The 19264-nt window shown below is 43.9% G+C and overlaps 2 long non-coding RNA genes across 2 annotated transcripts in view; one reads left to right on the top strand and one right to left on the bottom strand.

Moving 5' to 3' along the window:
- Window positions 1-19264, top strand: part of LOC143415910 (uncharacterized) — a 366388-nt gene that overhangs the window by 317987 nt on the left and 29137 nt on the right. The gene's annotated exons all lie outside the window — the stretch shown is intronic.
- LOC143415904 (uncharacterized) lies at window positions 7080-18804 on the bottom strand. Its single transcript, XR_013096331.1, has 4 exons — window positions 18672-18804; window positions 14356-14452; window positions 10586-10691; window positions 7080-8305 (listed from the first exon to the last, which is right to left on the bottom strand). It is a non-coding gene; the product is annotated as an uncharacterized LOC143415904 (long non-coding RNA).

The following is a 19264-nucleotide window of genomic DNA, read 5'->3' as shown; positions in this document are numbered from 1 at the left end:
TTCTATTTTCATGGCTAGCCCTTCCTGTCTACCTTTCAGTTCTTGTCTTGTTCCTCTTTCTTGCCGAGACACCAAGAAACGGTTCCTCTTTTACCAAGACAATTTTGCAGTTACAGCCAAACATAACTAACCTCTCCTCTAAATAAATCTAATTTAAAGTGTGTGTGTGTGTGTGTGTGTGTTGACCTCACATGCTCTTTGTGTCACCTCTTCACCTACTGTCTGTGTCTCGTCCTCAAATGCTCTTTCTCAATTCACCTGTTGCACTTCTGACCTTTTACCAGACCAGAAGCTCACTGAGACTATGTGTATATCTTCTACTAAATAAATGTTTTAACCAAGAACCTCTACTAAAAGCTTAATACAAGAATATGAACATATAAAAGATAATAAAATAAACTGATATACGTGTTTTGTAAGCATGTATTGCAATTCCTTCTATGTTCTAGTTTTCCCTCAGCATGTATCACCTGAACAGTCACGTCAGTGAGGCTTACGACCTTTAAAGAACCTGAACATCAACTCAAATAAGCACAGATATGCAATATGTATAAAATAATTATAACTGCCCCTGAAATACAAAGTTAGCATCATCATAAACATCTTAAGGCCATCTTAAAGCTATCTATTACATTGTTAAAGCAATGATCATACTGCAGATTATATTATGCTGGTAAAATACTTTTTGTTCATCCCCACACCAGTTACAGAAATCATAAAGTCCAAACTAAAGTGCTACTGTTGCTATATGCATTTTATATAAATCATGGATGATGGTCCTGACATGAAGGAAGAGAAAGTTACAGGTTGCATCCTTTGACTTTGTCTCCGTGCCTTTGGGCGATTTTCAGAAGGACAGATGTTTCTGTTCAATTCTTAAATCAATTTTTTCAAACACAAACACTATTTTAAAGCTTCTAGAGAGTAAAATATTAATGATAATTATAATAACAATAATAAAAACAAAAGCTCTCAGCTCCATCAAACCAAGCAGCAGAAAGAACAATAACTGAAGAGAAAACTTTAACCTTGTAGACTTCATTATGTTCCAGCTGCTCTACAGACGCTGTGACCTCGAACTTAAGCAGGTCGTAAAGTATGTGCAGCTCAATAACTTCATAATCAGACCCTGTGGTATTTAGGCAGCAGAACAACTAAGAATAACAACTACAAATAATGTTTTTAGGTTTCTGTTGTACTGCAAGGTTCTGTATAGGAGAACCAAACCAAGAGCAAATATTACGTCTCATTTACACCTGAGCACGAAGAGCCATCAACATTTAGCAAATTGAATCATCTTTGTTTAGATGCAAGAAGAATCATATAGAAATGAAAAAGTAGAAATAGAAATCCAGAGCAAAGATATCCTCTAATTCAGCGTAGCACATGTGCAGCTGCTGCGATTCACGTAAGCATTCGGCTCGTTGCTGTTGCAGATTTTTCTCTCGCTGTTCTGGCTCACAGCGCTGCAAACACAAAAATAAATATCCCCAAAGGTGTGAAAGGGAGCTAATTAGTAAGAGTATTGTTACTCTCCGCAGGAGTAGTCCAGCAGTAGAAATCAGTCCAATAACAAGGTGTGTAACATCTAGCAGGGTGACAGAAAAACCCAGGGTAACTTCTAAGGACCTCAACGTCTCTCTCACATTGTGTTTTTTAAACATGCTTCCATTTGTCACTTCAGTCTTTACTCTGAAATACAGGAAGAGAAATCATGGCTGAAACAATTTCTCATGAAACCAGGGGTGTGGTCCAACAGTCAGTTTGGTGAGGAAGGTTCCTAACTGAGAGAAGTGACCCAGAAGTATCTGTGTAGCAGCCACAATGAATCCAGATCATGAGCTTTATTAACTGATCAAAGTCTCTTCTTTCATCTTCTGTATCATTCAGTTTGCATTGGTAATGCCCATTATTGTAATGCTTTTTTAAGACCAGCAAAACTTTATTTCACTTTGGGTTAGCTGGGATAAGTGATGGATGGAGGGAATTTTACTTCAGCCACAGAAATCCTAAACAGGAAGGAGGAGCAGAGTTACAGTGGATCACTATCCAGCAGGGAAACAAGGTTTATTTCAATTTCTTGGCCATGAGTGAGATTTACTGAGTGGGCAAATTAGGGAGACGACACCATTAGATCCCGAGCCCTCCATGTGTTAATCAAGAGACGGCTGCTGTGCTACATCCATAAATAATGAATAAATTAGGAGCTAAAGCTGAAAGGACAGTTTATTTGTACCATCTTCACGTGAACACATTCAAGAACATCACAGATGAAGAAACATTAAAAACTTCCACACTACATAAAGCAAGAAAAATAGTTTTTCTTTCAGGTGGTTTCAGAAAAACAGAAACATCAAACATCTCCAAGACTCTCTTTGAAAGAACTAAAAACCTTTGTTCTCATGGTCCAATCATGAGTGAACTCCCCGATGAAGCCTTGTGTGCTAAAACATGTCAGAGTTTTAAAGGTTAAACATGAGTTTCCAAAACGTTTTGCTGGAGAACAATGAACTGTTTGACTGAGTTTCAATCATTTACAGACGAGCAAAACCAGGACAGAGAAAAAAGGACAAAAACTGACTCAGTAAAACAACAGAAAAGAAGATCCCATGTAGATCTGTATTATGTAGAAGTTCAGCCCAGCAACCAGTTCAGTTCAACACAAGTTTAAATGATTCTATCTGAACTCTGTGGAGCCTGATCTCAAGCTTTTTGAGTCTGACACAGAAACCAGAGGATCTTTCTGTGTCTTCAGATTCACTGTGATCCAGTGATGGGAGTGATTTCAGCCCTGAGTGATGGCGCTGATGTTTGCACAGAGCAGACAATGAGGTGAATGTTTGGGCACATTGGTAACAGTGAAACAGTTTATTAGTAACGTGGGATCGTTTGTGTGCAGAGTATGAACTGAGATTCCTGAAGCTCTTGTCACACTGGTCACAGCTGTAGTTTCCTTCCATGTGTGCACGTTCATGCCTGTTACGAGTACTTGAATGTGAGAAGCTTCTCTCACAGTGTCTGCACTTGTGTGGTTTCTCTCCTGTGTGGACTCGTTTGTGTGTTTTAAGCTCACCTGCAGTGGTGAAGGATGACCCACACTGATCACAGAAGTGCTTTTTAACCCCACTGTGAATCAGTTCATGTTGTTTTAACTCACTTGGTGTGGTGAAGCTTCTCCCACATTCTTTGCAGTATTTCAGTTTGTCTCTAGTGTGTCTACGTTGATGTACTTTTAGGGTCTTTTGCCGACTGAAAGTTTTTCCACAGAGGTCACAATGAAAGTCTTTCCCACCACCACAGTGATGACAGGGTTGAGAACTGGATCCATCTGTGTCGCTCTGCTTCTAAACAAAGACACAAAGACAGTGTAAGTCAGTCCTTCAACATTTGTATCCTGAACGTCGCCTGAAATAAAGAGCATCTCTGCAGACGTCCAACTACATTTGACTGTTTCAGTTAACACACTCAGTTTACTGGGCTGCAATAACTCCAATACTACCACCATAATACTACAGTAATACTAAAATCATAACTGAAAGGAAAATCTGAATAATCACTCAGAGCTGCTTTTCCATGCAGTAGAATTGCTAACATGCTAACACAGTTTAATGAGCAGAGTTGTTCCAAACATCCATCCATCCATCCATCTTCATCCGCTTTATCCGAGGCCGGGTCGCGGGGGCAGCGGCCTAAGCAAAGAGGCCCAGACCTCCCTCTCCCCAGCCACCTCCTCCAGCTTATCCGGGGGAACACCAAGGCGTTCCCAGGCCAGCCGAGAGATATAATCTCTCCAGCGTGTCCTGGGTCTGCCCCGGGGCCTCCTCCCGGTGGGACATGCCTGGAACACCTGACCCAGGAGGCGCCCAGGGGGCATCCTTGTCAGATGCCCGAACCACCTCAGCTGGCTCCTTTCAATGTGGAGCAGCAGCTGCTCTACTCTGAGCCCCTCCCGGATGGCCGAACTTCTCACCCTATCTCTAAGGGAGAGGCCAGCCACCCTTCGGAGGAAGCTCATTTCTGCCGCTTGTATCCGCGATCTCGTTCTTTCGGTCACTACCCACAGCTCGTGGCCATAGGTGAGGGTAGGGACGTAGATCGACCGGTAAATTGAGAGCTTCGCTTTTACACTCAGCTCCCTCTTCACCACGACGGACCGGTGCAGCGTCCGCATTACTGCAGCCGCAGCCCCAATCCGTCTGTCGATCTCCGGCTCCCTTCTCCCATCACTCGCGAACAAGACCCCGAGATACTTGAACTCCTCCACTTGGGGCAGGAACTCATCCCCGACCCGGAGTGGGCACTCCACCCTTTTCCGGCTGAGAACCATGGCCTCAGATTTGGAGGTGCTGATCCTCATTCCCGCTGCTTCACACTCGGCTGCGAACCGTTCCAGTGCGAGCTGGAGGCCCTCACCCGATGGAGCCAACAGAACCACATCATCTGCAAAAATCAGAGATGAGATTCTGAGGCCACCAAAGCGAAAGCCCTCCGCCACTTGGCTGCGCCTAGAAATCCTGTCCATAAAAATTATGAACAGAACCGGAGACAAAGGGCAGCCCTGGCGGAGCCCATCACCCACCGGGAACGAGTCCGACTGATTGCCGGCAATGCGAACCAAGCTCTTGCAACGGTTGTATAGGGATCGAATGGCCCGTAGCAATGGGCCAGACACCCCATACTCCCGCAACACCTCCCACAGGACACCCCGAGGGACACGGTCGAATGCCTTCTCCAAGTCCACAAAACACATGTAGACTGGTTGGGCAAACTCCCATGCACCCTCAAGTATCCTGGAGAGGATAAAGAGCTGGTCCAGTGTTCCGCGACCAGGACGAAAACCGCATTGTTCCTCCTGTATCCGAGGTTCGACTAGCGGACGAACTCTCCTTTCCAGCACCCTGGCATAGACTTTCCCAGGGAGGCTGAGGAGTGTGATCCCCCTGTAGTTGGAACACACCCTCCGGTCCCCCTTCTTAAAGATGGGGACCACCACCCCGGTCTGCCAGTCCACAGGTACTGCCCCTGATCTCCACGCAACATTGCAGAGGCGTGTCAACCAGGACAGCCCTACAACGTCCAGAGCCTTCAGGAACTCGGGGCGGACCTCATCAACACCAGGGGCTCTGCCACCAAGGAGTTGTTTAACTGCCTCAGTGACCTCGCCCCCGGAAATTGGTGGGTCATTCCCCTCATCCCCAGACTCTGCTTCCTCCTCGGAAGACGTGTCAGTAGGATTAAGGAGGTCCTCGAAGTATTCCTTCCACCGCCCGACAATTTTCTCAGTCGACGTCAGCAGCGCTCCGCCAGCACTATACACAGTGCAGGTAGAGCACCGCTTTCCCCTCCTGAGACGCCTGACGGTTTGCCAGAATCTCTTCGAGGCAGTCCGAAAGTCTTTTTCCATGGCCTCTCCGAACTCCTCCCACACCCGAGTTTTTGCTTCAGCCACTGCCCGAGCCGCATTCCGCTTGGCCTGTCGATACCTGTCGGCTGCCTCCGGAGTCCCACAGGCCAACCAAGCCCGATAGGACTCCTTCTTCAGCCTGGTGGCTCCCTTGACCTCTGGTGTCCACCATTTGGTTCGGGGATTACCACCGCGGCAGGCACCAACCACCTTGCGGCCGCAGCTCAATGCAGCAGCTTCGGCAATGGAGACGCTGAACATGGTCCATTCGGACTCAATGTCCCCAGTCTCCCTCGGAATGCTGTTGAAGCTCTGCCGGAGGTGTGCGTTGAAGATCTCGCGGACTGGGGCCTCTGCTAGACGTTCCCAGCACACCCTCACTACGCGTTTAGGTGCACCAGGTCTGTCCAGCGTCCTCCCCCGCCACCTGATCCAACTCACCACCAGGTGGTGATCAGTTGACAGCTCAGCCCCTCTCTTTACCCGAGTGTCCAGAACATATAGTCACAGGTCTGCTGATACGATTACAAAATCGATCATCGACCTACGGCCTAGAGCGTCCTGGTGCCACGTGCACTTATGGACACTCTTATGTTCGAACAGGGTGTTCGTTATGGCCAAACTGTGATTAGCACAGAAGTCCAATAACAAAGCACCGCTCGGGTTCAGATCAGGGAGGCCGTTCCTCCCAATCACGCCCCTCCAGGTCTCGCTGTCGTTACCCACGTGAGCATTGAAGTCTCCCAGCAGGACAACAGAGTCTCCAGGTTGAGCACCCTCCAGCACCCCCCCCCCCCCCCAGGGACTCTAAGAAGGCTGGGTACTCTGAACTGCCACTCGGCGCATAAGCGCAGATGACAGTCAGGACCCGTTCCCCGACCCTAAGGCGCAGGGAACAAACCCTCTCGTCCACCGGGAAAAACCCCAACGTACCGGCAGCAAGCCGAGGGGATATTAGAATACCCACCCCAGCCCGCCGCCTCTCACCAGGGGCAACTCCAGACTGAGACAGAGTCCAGCCCCTCTCCAGGAGACTGGTTCCAGAGCCCAAGCCATGTGTAGAGGTGAGCCCGACTATATCTAGCCGGTACCTCTCAACCTCACGCACTAACTCAGGCTCCTTCCCCACCAGAGAGGTGACATTCCATGTCCTTATTGCCAGTCTTGGCAGCCGGGGGTCAGTCCGCCAGGGCCTCCGCTCCTGGCCGCCACCCGGCACACAATGCACCCGACCCCTATGGCGCCTCCTGCGGGTGGTGGGCCTGCGGGAGGATGGGCCCATGTCTCCTCTTCGGGCTGTGCCCGGCCGGGCCCCATGGACTAAGGCCCGGCCACCAGACGCTCGCCCTCGGGCACCCTCCCCGGGCCTGGCTCCAGGGCGGGGCCCCGGTAACCCTATCCCGGGCAGGGTAAACTGTTCATAAGGGTCTTTTGAATCGCTCTTTGTCTGGTCCCTCACCCAGGGCCAATTTGCCATGGGAGACCCTACCAGGGGGCAAAAGCCCCCAGACAACATAGCCCCTGGGATCCCTGGGACACACAAACCCCTCCACCACGATAAGGTAGTGATTCAAGGAGGAGTTGTTCCAAACAGTCAGGCTAAAATGACAAGATAACAATATAAATACATACCTCACAGTAGCTGCACTTGTAGAGTCTCTTTCTGGTGTGGATCTGTTGGTGTTGTCTCAGGTGACGTGGAGATTTAAAAGTCTTCTCACACAGGTCACATTGATAAGGTCTCTCCTCAGTGTGGGTAAACATGTGTCGTTGTAAGTCTGCGTCTGTTGTAAAGTATTTGCCACACTGTTCACAGCAGTACACATCATGTCTGGTGTGAATGCGTAGGTGTGTATTTCGGCTCCCTCTCTGGCTGAAAGTTTTTCCACAGATGTCACAGCTGTATGGCTTAATTCCAGAGTGGGTAACTAGATGCCTCTGTAAGTGGCTACTGTGAGTAAAAGCTCTGCCACACTGATCACAGCTGTATGCCTTAATTCCAGAGTGGATAACTAGATGCTTCTGTAAGTTGCTACTGTGAGTAAAAGCTCTGCCACACTGATCACAGCTGTATGCCTTAATTCCAGAGTGGGTAACTAGATGACTCTGTAAGTGGCTACTGTGAGTAAAAGCTCTGCCACACTGATCACAGCTGTATGCCTTAATTCCAGAGTGGGTAACTAGATGCTTCTGTAAGTTGCTACTGTGAGTAAAAGCTCTGCCACACTGATCACAGCTGTACGCTTTAACTCCACTGTGGACGAGTTGGTGTTGTTTTAGGGAACCCTTCAAGGAAAAAGACTTTCCACACAAGTCACAGCTGAACGGTCTCTCTCCAGTGTGGATGACCTGATGCCGTTTTAGTGAAGCTTTCAGAGTAAACTCCATCCCACACTCGTCACAGCTGTATGGCTTAATTCCAGAGTGGGTAACTAGATGCTTCTGTAAGTTGCTACTGTGAGTAAAAGCTCTGCCACACTGATCACAGCTGTACGCTTTAACTCCACTGTGGATGACCTGATGCTGTTTTAGTGAAGCCCTCACAGTAAAACCCATCCCACACTCGTCACAGCTGTATGGCTTAATTCCAGAGTGGGTAACTAGATGACTCTGTAAGTGGCTACTACGAGTAAAAGCTCTGCCACACTGATCACAGCTGTACGCTTTAACTCCACTGTGGATGAGTTGGTGTCTTTTTAGAGCATCCTTGAAGGAAAAAGACTTTCCACACAAGTCACAGCTGAACGGTCTCTCTCCAGTGTGGATGACCTGATGCCGTTTTAGTTTACCCTTCTCAGTAAAACCCTTCCCACACTCGTCACAGGTGTGTTTTTTCTCTCCCTTTCTTCTGTGAGGTTTGTCGGCCTCCTGAGAGCGCTGACTTCTGGCTCCATGTTGGTCCTGCAGTGACAGAGATACAAACAGAGGCAGTGAGTGAAATGCAGTCGTGGAACAAACTCAACCTTCAAACTCCATTAACACTAGTTTTAAACCTGAAGGTGGAGCGTGGCACCAAACACCTTAAAGGTCTCTTATCCCCACCTGCTGGTAGTTCTAACACATTACATCCAACCTGCTGTTAAAGATAATTCATGACTGTTCAAACACTAAAATCATGCCCATCCCTCCTGATTGTGTACACACACACACACACACACACACACACACACACACACACACACACACACACACAATTTTATAATTTTGATTATTTTGTTGTTTCCTATTACATATTTCTATAATTTGTATAGATTTATACATAATTATTCAGTGATAATAAATCCTATGTTTGTTTATTCTAAAGGAACTCGATATATGATCCAATGTTGATCTCCACACAGCTGTTGTCACTAACGGCGCACTCGCTTACGTCACTGTCGTGAGACATTCTCGCAAAGAAATCACGGTTTTAGTAACGCAGCGTTCCTACGGGAAAGTAACGGTAATCTAATTACCGTTTTTGCAATAGTAATCCCTTACTTGGGTTACAAGTAACGCGTTACTGCCCATCTCTGGTCCTGAATCAGTCTTATTAGGTAATGTTCAAATAATGTGATCATCCCAGTGTTTTCAGTGTGGGAGAAAGTACTCAGGGCCTTCAAGTTACACACTATGAAAGGCAGCAACAAGTTTAATGTTCAGAAACCTAAAGTCTGTATCAGCAGCAGGATGGAGCTAAAAATAAATGTTGGTTTCAGTTCTATGAAGCTTTGAGTATTTTGGATCAGTAGCTGCTGTGTTTGTTGCATCACATTGCTGTAACTGTTTATATGCTTTATATATTCTGAGCTAAGTTGATCTATAGTGTTACATCATATTCTATAAGGATGTTATGTGTTTGTAGACTTTCTGCCCAGTTTGACCCATTTAGCAGAAGTCAGCCTGTTTAAGGCTCTGATATCTATTCTGTGTGACTTACAGCAGTTATGACATGGTCTGATTTTCTCACCCAATATAGGAATATTTCATATATCAGTCTACTCTTCATTCTATCAGACACAGTTATCACAGCTCCTACATTTGCTTTTTACACATATATGTAAGCATTCAGCCACATTTAGTACCAACATATTAAATGAACAATATTTGTCTCTTATATATGATACATCTGTATACACACTGTCACAGATACTTGTCTGTGAGTGAAGTGATTAATATAATAACTATAATATTGGCCATATTATATTTACATTACCACAGTGAGATGACTTTAGTCTCATGAACAACATCAGCTAATTGTTATTTACAGCTAATCTTAAACGACTGTTCAGCACAGAAATGAAGCCCAACAATCATGTTTCACAGTCCTGTGGTCTCAGCCTCAGATACTCATCAAATCACACAGAGCTCATGTAGAAACAAATGAACTAAATATGTTCTCCTTCATTTCTGTCAAACAAAGCTGTATGAAACGTTTCCAGCTGTTAGTATCATGGTTGCTAGGCAACCTGGGCAGCGCGACGGAGGCTAGACGTCCCATTTCACGAGCCTACGAGCCTCGCACTTCGGCCTTAGCGGTCTTTGAGTACGCGGCCCTTGAGGACTTTAAAGCTGCAGAACCTGAATCGGGATACAGCCATGATGATCTCCAGCCTCGTGCTCGCCAACATTCTCACCTGAGTTAAGAAGACGATCACTGAAATGGTCTCAGCAGGTCCTTTGATGACAGCAATGAAATGCAGTGGTAAGGCTTTTTGGGGATTAAGTTCGTTTTCATGGCAAAGAAGGACGATGCAGTTCATCTGATCACTCCTCATAACATTCTGGAGTGCAGGCAAAATGCTATTATAAAAACTTAAGCAGCAACTTCTCCAGGTTCCAATATTTATGCAATTCTCAAACCTTTTGGCCACGACTGTATAACCTCTTCTGAAGTTTAGTGGATATTATACATGGTTATGCTCAGGATGTGTCGGCCAGTTTCCACTGGAAACGCCTTTTGGTTAAACTGTCAGCGAGGAATTTGCATTTGCACTGTTACATTTTTATATAACTTTAATGCACATAAACAACAGCTGCTTGTTTCAGTGAAAATACATTGATGGGTTTTTAATAAAGTTGTGCAGCTGTAAAGTATTTTGTCTGGTGTCAATTCTATCGTCAGCTACATCGTTATGGCAAATGTTCAAATGTATATGGTGATAAATATCTTTGGTCATATGGTCCTGCTCTGTCTGTCACCTTCTGTGTTGAGCTCATTGTTTCCTCTGTAGTGGCTGAGCTGAGTCCAAGTAGCTGAAAATGTTCCTCTGCTGCTCCGTCAGACTCTCCTCCTCCTGCTGATCAGCTGGGACACAAAACAGATCTTTGTTAGGCTCCACACTGCACTGAAGAGTCAAAGTGTCTCATATGTTCATCTGACAAGTAAAAGAACACATTTTTGTTTCCCGAGGTGGGCAACTTGTTGGAAACAAACACATCACGCCACTCTTGTGTTAATCTATGCACGGTCTGAAGCATGTGTGTGGGAATGTATGTGAATGTTTATTAGTATTTTAAGTATTCTATCTATTTTATTTATTGAATTTTATTGTTTTATTTATATTTTGATATTGCTAGGGATGATGCAATGATCGGGGACCATTCTTAATTTCGTTGTTCTCATGACAATGACAATAAAGTTTCTGATTCTGATTCTGAAAAGGTTTGAGCACTGATACCTGCCATTGCTGGCATTGAAAGATGCAACGCCAGCAATGTGGATTGTCAAGACTCAAACCAATCATCAAGCAAAGACAACAGGGATCATTTGTTTCTGTTTATTTAGCATTCACAGCATTTGTAGTTGCCTTCTGTGCAGGGGAAGTCCACGCACACTGTGTGGTACCGCCATCCACAGAAGGTGCATTCAACCTCTGTAAGAGAAACGAGATTGTCTGAGACTGAAATGATATTCACTAAAGAAGTGGTGATTTGTAAAACTTCAAGTGTATGATAAGGTGAAAACAAATACACAACTGCATGTCATGTAGTTGAAGGTTTTTTTTCCTTTGGAAGACCGGAAAACACTGAAAGTTACAAATTAGTCCTTTATTTATCCAGGTAAAAAAAAATCTCATTGAGATTAAAAATCTCATTTCCAAGAGAGACCTGGCGTCATGGCAACACAAGTCACATACCACACAGGTATATAACATTTAAAACAAACACAATATCCCAACATGTGTAACAAATGTATTGTGCTTGAAACAAATTCAGAATAGGTGATAAAGCAGCTGCACATGTGTGTCACGAGTAAATCTGGCTGTATAACAAACAGAAACAAGTGATCCTGCTGTCTTTGCTCAACGGTTGGTTTGAGTCTTGACAATCCACATTGCTGCCATCTTTCAATATGTTTGAATGCACCAGTGTAAGTGCAGCCACTCAGACTCAATGTGTTCATAGAAACAGGTGCAGATGTGTCACGAGTTCATCCAGCAGTAGCTATGGCACTTGGCCACAGGGGGCAGCAGTGGACTGACCTGCATTCGAGACTGCTCCAGCTGCTCTGTGACAGTCAGTAGATCTGCTACAAATTGCAGATCATATGCAAGTTTTGGAAATGACATTATAAATATTCCTAACTTAGCCACGGCAGCATTGTTGATGTATTACCTATATACTACAAATTATTCCACCTGCTGAAAAGTGGATCTAATGTGGGCGGACTCACACTTAGCAAATAAACCTGTGATGTGAGAATGTAATCAAACTGTTGATCAGAGGCAAAGTAATTTAAAGTTTATGATGCTATCGTCTAATGTTAGCTGACATGATGTTAGCTTGTAAACTTATGTTGTTGTCTGGGTCTCATGTCTGATCTGATGATAATAACTGTGACAACACAGAGATTAAATAAAGGACGTTGGTGGGACTTCTTATGTTAGAACTATAACTTCAGTTAAGGAGTGAGACGTAAGGTGACAAGGAGAATGAAGAGAATGAGAAAGAAGTAACTGGGAAGAGAAAATGAAAACAAAAATTTGAAATGATCAAATTTGTGTTAACAGATGATGGTGATTTTAGAAATTCAAGTGATTTAAAGGTTTTATCCTATTTGTTGTTGTTTTTTTTCATATTCTTCTATTTGCAAGAGGTTATTAATAAAACAGGTTCTCTTTCTGGTTTCTCTTTTTGGACGCACTCTCTACAGCTTATCACATCCAAAATGGCGGATGTCAAGTACAAAACCTCGACAGAAACAATCAGCAAGAATTTTAGCATCAGTCCAAAATAAAACTGTCCAACTACAGAGTTTTAAAATCCAACTAAACTATGAACAGAGATCTTTTACAAATAGGCTATTGATGAGATGACAGTGGTAACAAAAACGTACACATCCGCGCACACAGACAAAATGGCGGGAGAGCGTTTAACGGTCGACCTCATGAGTCCGTTACCGTGAACTATGGAGCGGCAGATTTGTGCTGGAACTGAGCTGCACACAGCTGATGTTAGCCAGGAAACATTACACACTGCTAACGTTACCTTCACACGGAGCTCCACACGGAGACGATCAGCGTCAGGCACAAACACCAAGTTCAGAAAAGAGGAACTTTGAGCAGGAAGGAAAGAGTCAGAGCGGCGTTTGAGGACACGTTTACAACCACGAACATCAGAATCTGTCTGTGCTGCATTCAAGTGCAACTTGGAAACTCACTAATCTCTGTCATGTTGTCCAAAGATGATTTATTTCTGCTGGTTTTCTTGTTTGAAACACAAACATGTGTCAGCACTTTGTTGTTCTTCACCCTGCAGCATTTGAATATTTCAGGAGTAAACTGATCATAAATTCATGAAGTCATGACTGAAAGTGCAGACTGAGAGTGGATCACATGATGTTTGAGGTGTGTCATGTGACATGTTCAGTATTGTCACACATGTCTAGATTGTCCCTGATATCATAACTGCTCAAACACTGATGATTATATTTGAAGAATTATTCCTGATGGCAGCAAAGTTTGAATGGAGCTCTCTGTCTGTGTTGATTTGTCGCCCTCTGGAGGTCAAAGCACAAACTGCATGATGTCACTGTAACCACCACGGTGACAGGAAGTGTTTTTAAATGATGAAATATGTCAGTGATGCTGATAGTGTGTTCATCACAGACGTTCAGGCTTCGTGTTGACATGAATCAAAGTTAATGTCATTATGGACCAAGGACAGTACTCTGGGTCTCCTGCAGAACAACTCGAGCTGTGATACCTGAATGAAGAGCCTCTGCTGCTTTAAAGAAGGAGGCTCGAGGCAGCGGTGAGGTGCAGACCAACCAGCTTTTATTCAGCAACTTTAACAGAAGGATCAGAAAAATAAAACTATACAGCACAGTGATGCTGACTGAAGCCACAGCATTAAACTAAACAAACATCGGATCATCTTTAACAACATCTAATAAATAATGACAACTATTTAATCCTGTATTTCCTACAATAAAGCCTGTTCAGATATTTGTTGCTGATGGAAATGTAAAAGGCTCCCAGGAACCAAAGGACAAAAACAGAGGCAACAGTCACAGCTGCAAAGGATCCCCTAACACATAAACTGGTTCGAAGATATTTTCTAGCTCTGCAGAGGAGCTTGATTGCACGGACAGTAAAAAGTGGATTCAATAACAGCAGCGAGCGCTGAGTGATATAACGGTGCTGCGAGCAGCAGTGCAAAGGCTCACACAGAGACAGCAGCTACACTGTGTGTGGATGTGATCCACAGTCACAGCTGTGGGTTTCAGTCAGTGTGTCTCTAACTTCATGGTCACATTTTAAAGCTTATTGGAGCCAGAAGATGTTCAAGTAAAAGATTTATTGCTGTACTCGTCTACCAGGATAACAGGAGGTTCATAAAGCTGTGTAATACTTCAGCTTTCCATCATGGAGTAGTAGTTGTGTCCCTTTGTGTTTATTAGTGTGTTCACACGTCTACTTTAACTTCACTCTGTAATGAAAGGATTCAAATCACTGATAAATACATACATGCTGACTCTGAGTCTCAGTGAAGGAGGAAAGGATGGATGAAGGCAGCCTAGTGTGGGTCATGTGTGTCCAGCAGTCATCCAGGGCCTGGATCCATCTGTAACAGGAAGACAAAGTCCAGCCTGTAATCATCCTATCAGGCACAGCGTTTCCATCCAGCATCCTGACGACGCTAACAACCCGTCAAACGTCTCCTCTGGTCCACAGAAGTCACACTTCCTGTGTCATGTTTACCTTTTTAAGTGTGCTATTCAAGCCTGTGTGACCAACTCTGACTCTCCAGATTCCATCCTGGTCTCTGCTGCAGCTTCTTCTACACGACTGTTTTCTGTATAATAATATCTGCCTTTCCCGTCTCTGTCCCAGTGTGCCTGCCACTCGTCCTTCATCTTTACCTTCATTATACTCTTCACCTCACTTTCACTGTATTTTATAGTCAAACCTGCACGACTTCTTCTTGCTGCACCTTTTTAAACTTATCGTCCTGTTCATTGCATCAACACCGATATTCACAGGGAGCCATAAGAAATCCACTTCTATCCCTCTGTGTTTGATTCTATACAGTAAATGAAGTATATCAAAAACAATATGTTGCCTAGAGTCTGAAGACATATCACCTGTGCTCACTAGCACGCTGCTAGAGTCCCAGCAAACCACATACCTCCATATTAGTGCGTCCTCCACCCAGTTCAAGCCAGTAACATCACTACCAGCTCCCAGTATAAACTGCCACATCATCTGTAATTCTTTTACTCATCACCAAACTTATTTGTGGGAGAACAAATGCAGATGAGAACAGCTCCACTGTTACTTTGGTCCAACCAAGTTTCAGTTAAAAACATAAAATCAAGGCTGTGCTCAGTGATTAAATCATTAATTAAAAATGTTTTCCCAGCTAAAGATCTAACGTTTAATAAAGCCAACTTAAGTGTTTTAGAGGTATTACTTGTCCCCTCGTGTTTGGGAGCAGTCTGTGGCACACAAGGTATGTTTACTATGTTTAAAGATCTTTTAGAGTGCAGCTCTCTGTGTTTTGACCAGGCCACATGTCTCCTTCTGTCACCTGAAAGTACAGAGATTTTAAAACCTTCTAGTAAACAGGGTCCCAGCTTCTCCTGGGAAAAGTCACCACTGCCATAATCCTCATAGCCCGGACCCTTCACACATCACACATCAGACTGTGGAGACAGAGCGTGAAGGTGGTAAAGAGGAACTAAGGGGGGCGAGGCTGGGCAATGTGACTTCGATTGCTCTGTTGAGGGTGGGGCTCGATGGCGAACCTTTGGCCGCTCTGGTGGGGGGTTTATGGGGGACAAAAAGGGATTGGGACGGGGGGTAGATCTGAGCCCAGCATTGACCCGCTCCATCATCTCCTCAGTGAATTTCAGGTGTGGGGGGGAGGGAGAAAGGGAGGGGGAGGAGGGTGATGGCCTGTCAGGGGTTTGGGGGACAGGGGAAGGTTGTGGTCCCTTGTCCTGGTCGTTGGTGTTGTTGAGAGAGTTGGAGGCAAATAGGGACCCCTCTTCTTGCCTTTCTGAGGCTCTTCCCGGGTGGGGGCAAATGGAGCTCCTCCTCAAGGTTTCTGCTGGGCTTTGTCTGTTCTTGGAGTACTGTTTGTTCCTCTTTATGAGATAACTCCTCGTTTATCTCAGCCTTGGCACCAAGCACAGATGGATAACGTATGGAATAAAACAAGTTGGAGGTTTAATAAACTTAAACCTACACCATCCTTCCTATTCTGGTATTTTAAAGAGTACTTAGCGTAAATATTAAGCAACCTAACTAATAGGGTTCCAACTCCCAGCAACAACAAAAATAAATAAATAAAAAATAGGTAACCACCCCTCACGCGCCACCCCATGATGCTTAATCGACGTAATCAACCTTAATTTGATGCAGTGTGAAAAAAAAATGCACAGAAATCAATTATTTTTCAAGAAATATTAAATAGATTCAACATCTTTCTTCAACAAAATTGCAGACTGCACAGATGGTACCTTCCCAAAGGAAAAAGTACTATAGCTTACTAGGGTATATATATTAGACTTAATAGTCACTATATACAGTAATGGACTTCTATTCATTTTACATCAAATTAAAACTTTGGGTGTCAGATAAGTATTTATTAAAAGCTGGACATTTTAAATGAGAATAAGAAAGAAAAGTCTGTCTTTGTGCCCCCTTTTCCCTGTTAATGCCCTATCGGCCCCCCTGGCTAAACTTTGCTAGATCCGCCCCTGCACAGTTACCAGCGTCAGCTACGTAGTAAAAGATCCTGGAGTAGAAAGTAATATTAAATAAATTGTAACAACAGCTTATCAAGCTTAAACGTGCTGCTGTTGTTCAGCCGCTGGTTTCCTCTTTCTGGTGCAAAGTGGGCCAAAAACAAACAAGAGAGACGGACTCGCGACAGAAAAGCCGATCAGCTGATCATTAAGCGAGAGGCAGTCGCTTGTTAAGCTTAACGTGGGAATGCTTTACAAACATTCAGAGATGGACTTACACACTTGCTTTACTTCTCTCGGGATAACTTTGTCGGAGATGAAATGCCGGGTTGCTAGCGAAGCTCCAAATGCTATCCAGACCACCGACAGGTCCCGCATGCCACAGCCGCTCTATCACGTGATGCATACTGCTCCGACGTGCTAACGTTCTGAGGCGAGTTACGGCGTGTTGCAAGTTTTGTGAGGTGCTTTCGTGATATTTAATGGATCGGATTACATTTTTTATTTTTCTCCGATATCCGATCCAGTAATTTAGGTCAGTATCGGACCGATACCGATACGTAATATCGGATCGGTCCATCTCTACTACAAATTGCAGATCATATGCAAGTTTTGAAATGACATTATAAATATTCCTAACTTAGCCACGGCAGCCATGTTGATGTATTACCTATATTGGTATCACTGTGGGGTTGTATACTGTTGATCTAAGGTGGAATTACCCTGTGGAAATAGGAATTTTCCATTTTAGAGCATTTTGAAATCACTGAAAGTTAGGTCAATTATGGACAATTTGAAAGGGCTTTTATTTTTGAAAGCAAAATCAGAATGACTTGATACTGATATGGTATCACTGTGGGGCTTTATACTGTTGATCTAAAGTGGAATTACCCTGTGGAAACAAGAATTTTTCATTTTAGAGCATTTTGAATCGTTAGAAGATTAAGTCAAATATCCGCAATTTCAAAGGGCCATTACTATGAAAAGCAAAATCAGAATGACTTGATATTGATATGGAATCACTGTGGGGCTGTATACTGTAAATATAGAGTGAAGCTATCCTGTGGAAACAGGAATTTTCCATTTTAGAGCATTTTGAAATCACTGAAAGTTAGGTCAATTATGGACAATTTGAAAAGGCTTTTATTTTGGAAGGCATAATCAGAATGACTTGATATTGATATGGTATCACTGTGGGGCTGTATACTGTTGATCTAAAGTGGAATTACCCTGTGGAAACAAGAATTTTTCATTTTAGAGCATTTTGAATCGTTAGGAGATTAAGTCAAATATCGGCAATTTCAAAGGGCCATTACTATGAAAAGCAAAATCAGAAAGAATTAATTTTGATATGGTATTACTGTGAAAAAGCCTGCGGTTGAAAAGTGTTGATACAAAGTTCAAATAGTATTTGGAAATACGACTTTTGCTTTTAAGAGCATTATGAATTCATTGAAAGAGTACTTCAAAAATGAAGATTCACAGGGCTTTTACTTTGAAATCCAAAATAAGATGGCCTTGATAGTGACAGGGCACAATTAGGGTACAAGGCTGTGTCATATAGATGTAACATTAGAGTTTGTAAAAAAAAAAAAGCCTAAATTATATGTTATTATGTTCTTAACATATCTGTTTATTCACTCGAAGTTGGCTTTTATTTTGAAATCCGGTTTCCACATCCATTCCCGTAATACTTTGAATACACAGGGAACGTAAAACAAACTGGAGGCTGGCTTGACATCAGTGAATGCCTCTGTTAGCTACACAGAGTTGCTCAGAGTGCTTGTGTTACACTAGCTAATCTACTCAGTCACTTTAACAGAACTATTAACATTCACATCTCACAGAACTGATTTGATTGGAGCATTACAACACGTTTGCACAGAGCATAGGAGCGCACTGACTCTGCTTCACGAGCGCTCCACCTAACGAGCGGGCTCGCGGTGCGGTCGCGCGGGACACTCCTCTGGTTTTCTCCCGTGTTTACATATAAATAACTTTGGCGGACCGCCTTAACTCTCCCATTCACATTAACGTGGGTAACCATGGTGACAATAAACAACATTTTCGGTGCGAGCACCGTGTACCGACCTGTAAAAGCAGGTGAAGAGCAGAGTAAGGAAGACACGATGCGTCTCTGCTTTCCTCCAGAACGTGTCTGAGGAAGCAGCGGAAGGTGGGCTCCACTTACTGCTCCCCGAAACCCCGGAGCAAGCACCAAAGTTCCGCCCTCACTGCTTTCTAACATAAAATGAATCCCTGTTACATGGATTTTCTATCCTCTTAAAGAAACTGAAAATAAATACATATAGCAATGAAAAATGTCCCGTTACATGAGTGTTTTACACAAAATAATATTCATGTGGTCATTCCCTCACAGGGGTGCCACAACTACACTGCTGTTTTGACAGAGACACAGTGTGTTTATCTAACTTGGCTGAAGCCAAAGTTCTCCAGACAAATTCAGTCTGTTTCTGCCAAGTGTGAACTCACTGGATGAGCGCCAGATACACAGAATCAAAAAGGGATAAATTACTTTTCTTATGTCATGTTCCCGTCACAAACTGGCTCAAGCAGAGGGGAAGCAGGAGTCCACAGATGAAATGTTCCTATAAATAAAGTGGAATTTATTCAAACTTTACCAAAACTTCAACACATCAAATACAAGCAGTTCAGCAGGGAGT

The sequence above is a fragment of the Maylandia zebra genome, unplaced genomic scaffold (genome assembly GCF_041146795.1).
Source record: "Maylandia zebra isolate NMK-2024a unplaced genomic scaffold, Mzebra_GT3a scaffold11, whole genome shotgun sequence".
NCBI classification, from domain to species: domain Eukaryota; kingdom Metazoa; phylum Chordata; class Actinopteri; order Cichliformes; family Cichlidae; genus Maylandia; species Maylandia zebra.
Note: the sequence above shows the minus strand (reverse complement) of the source record. Positions and strands in the feature narration are given on the sequence as shown.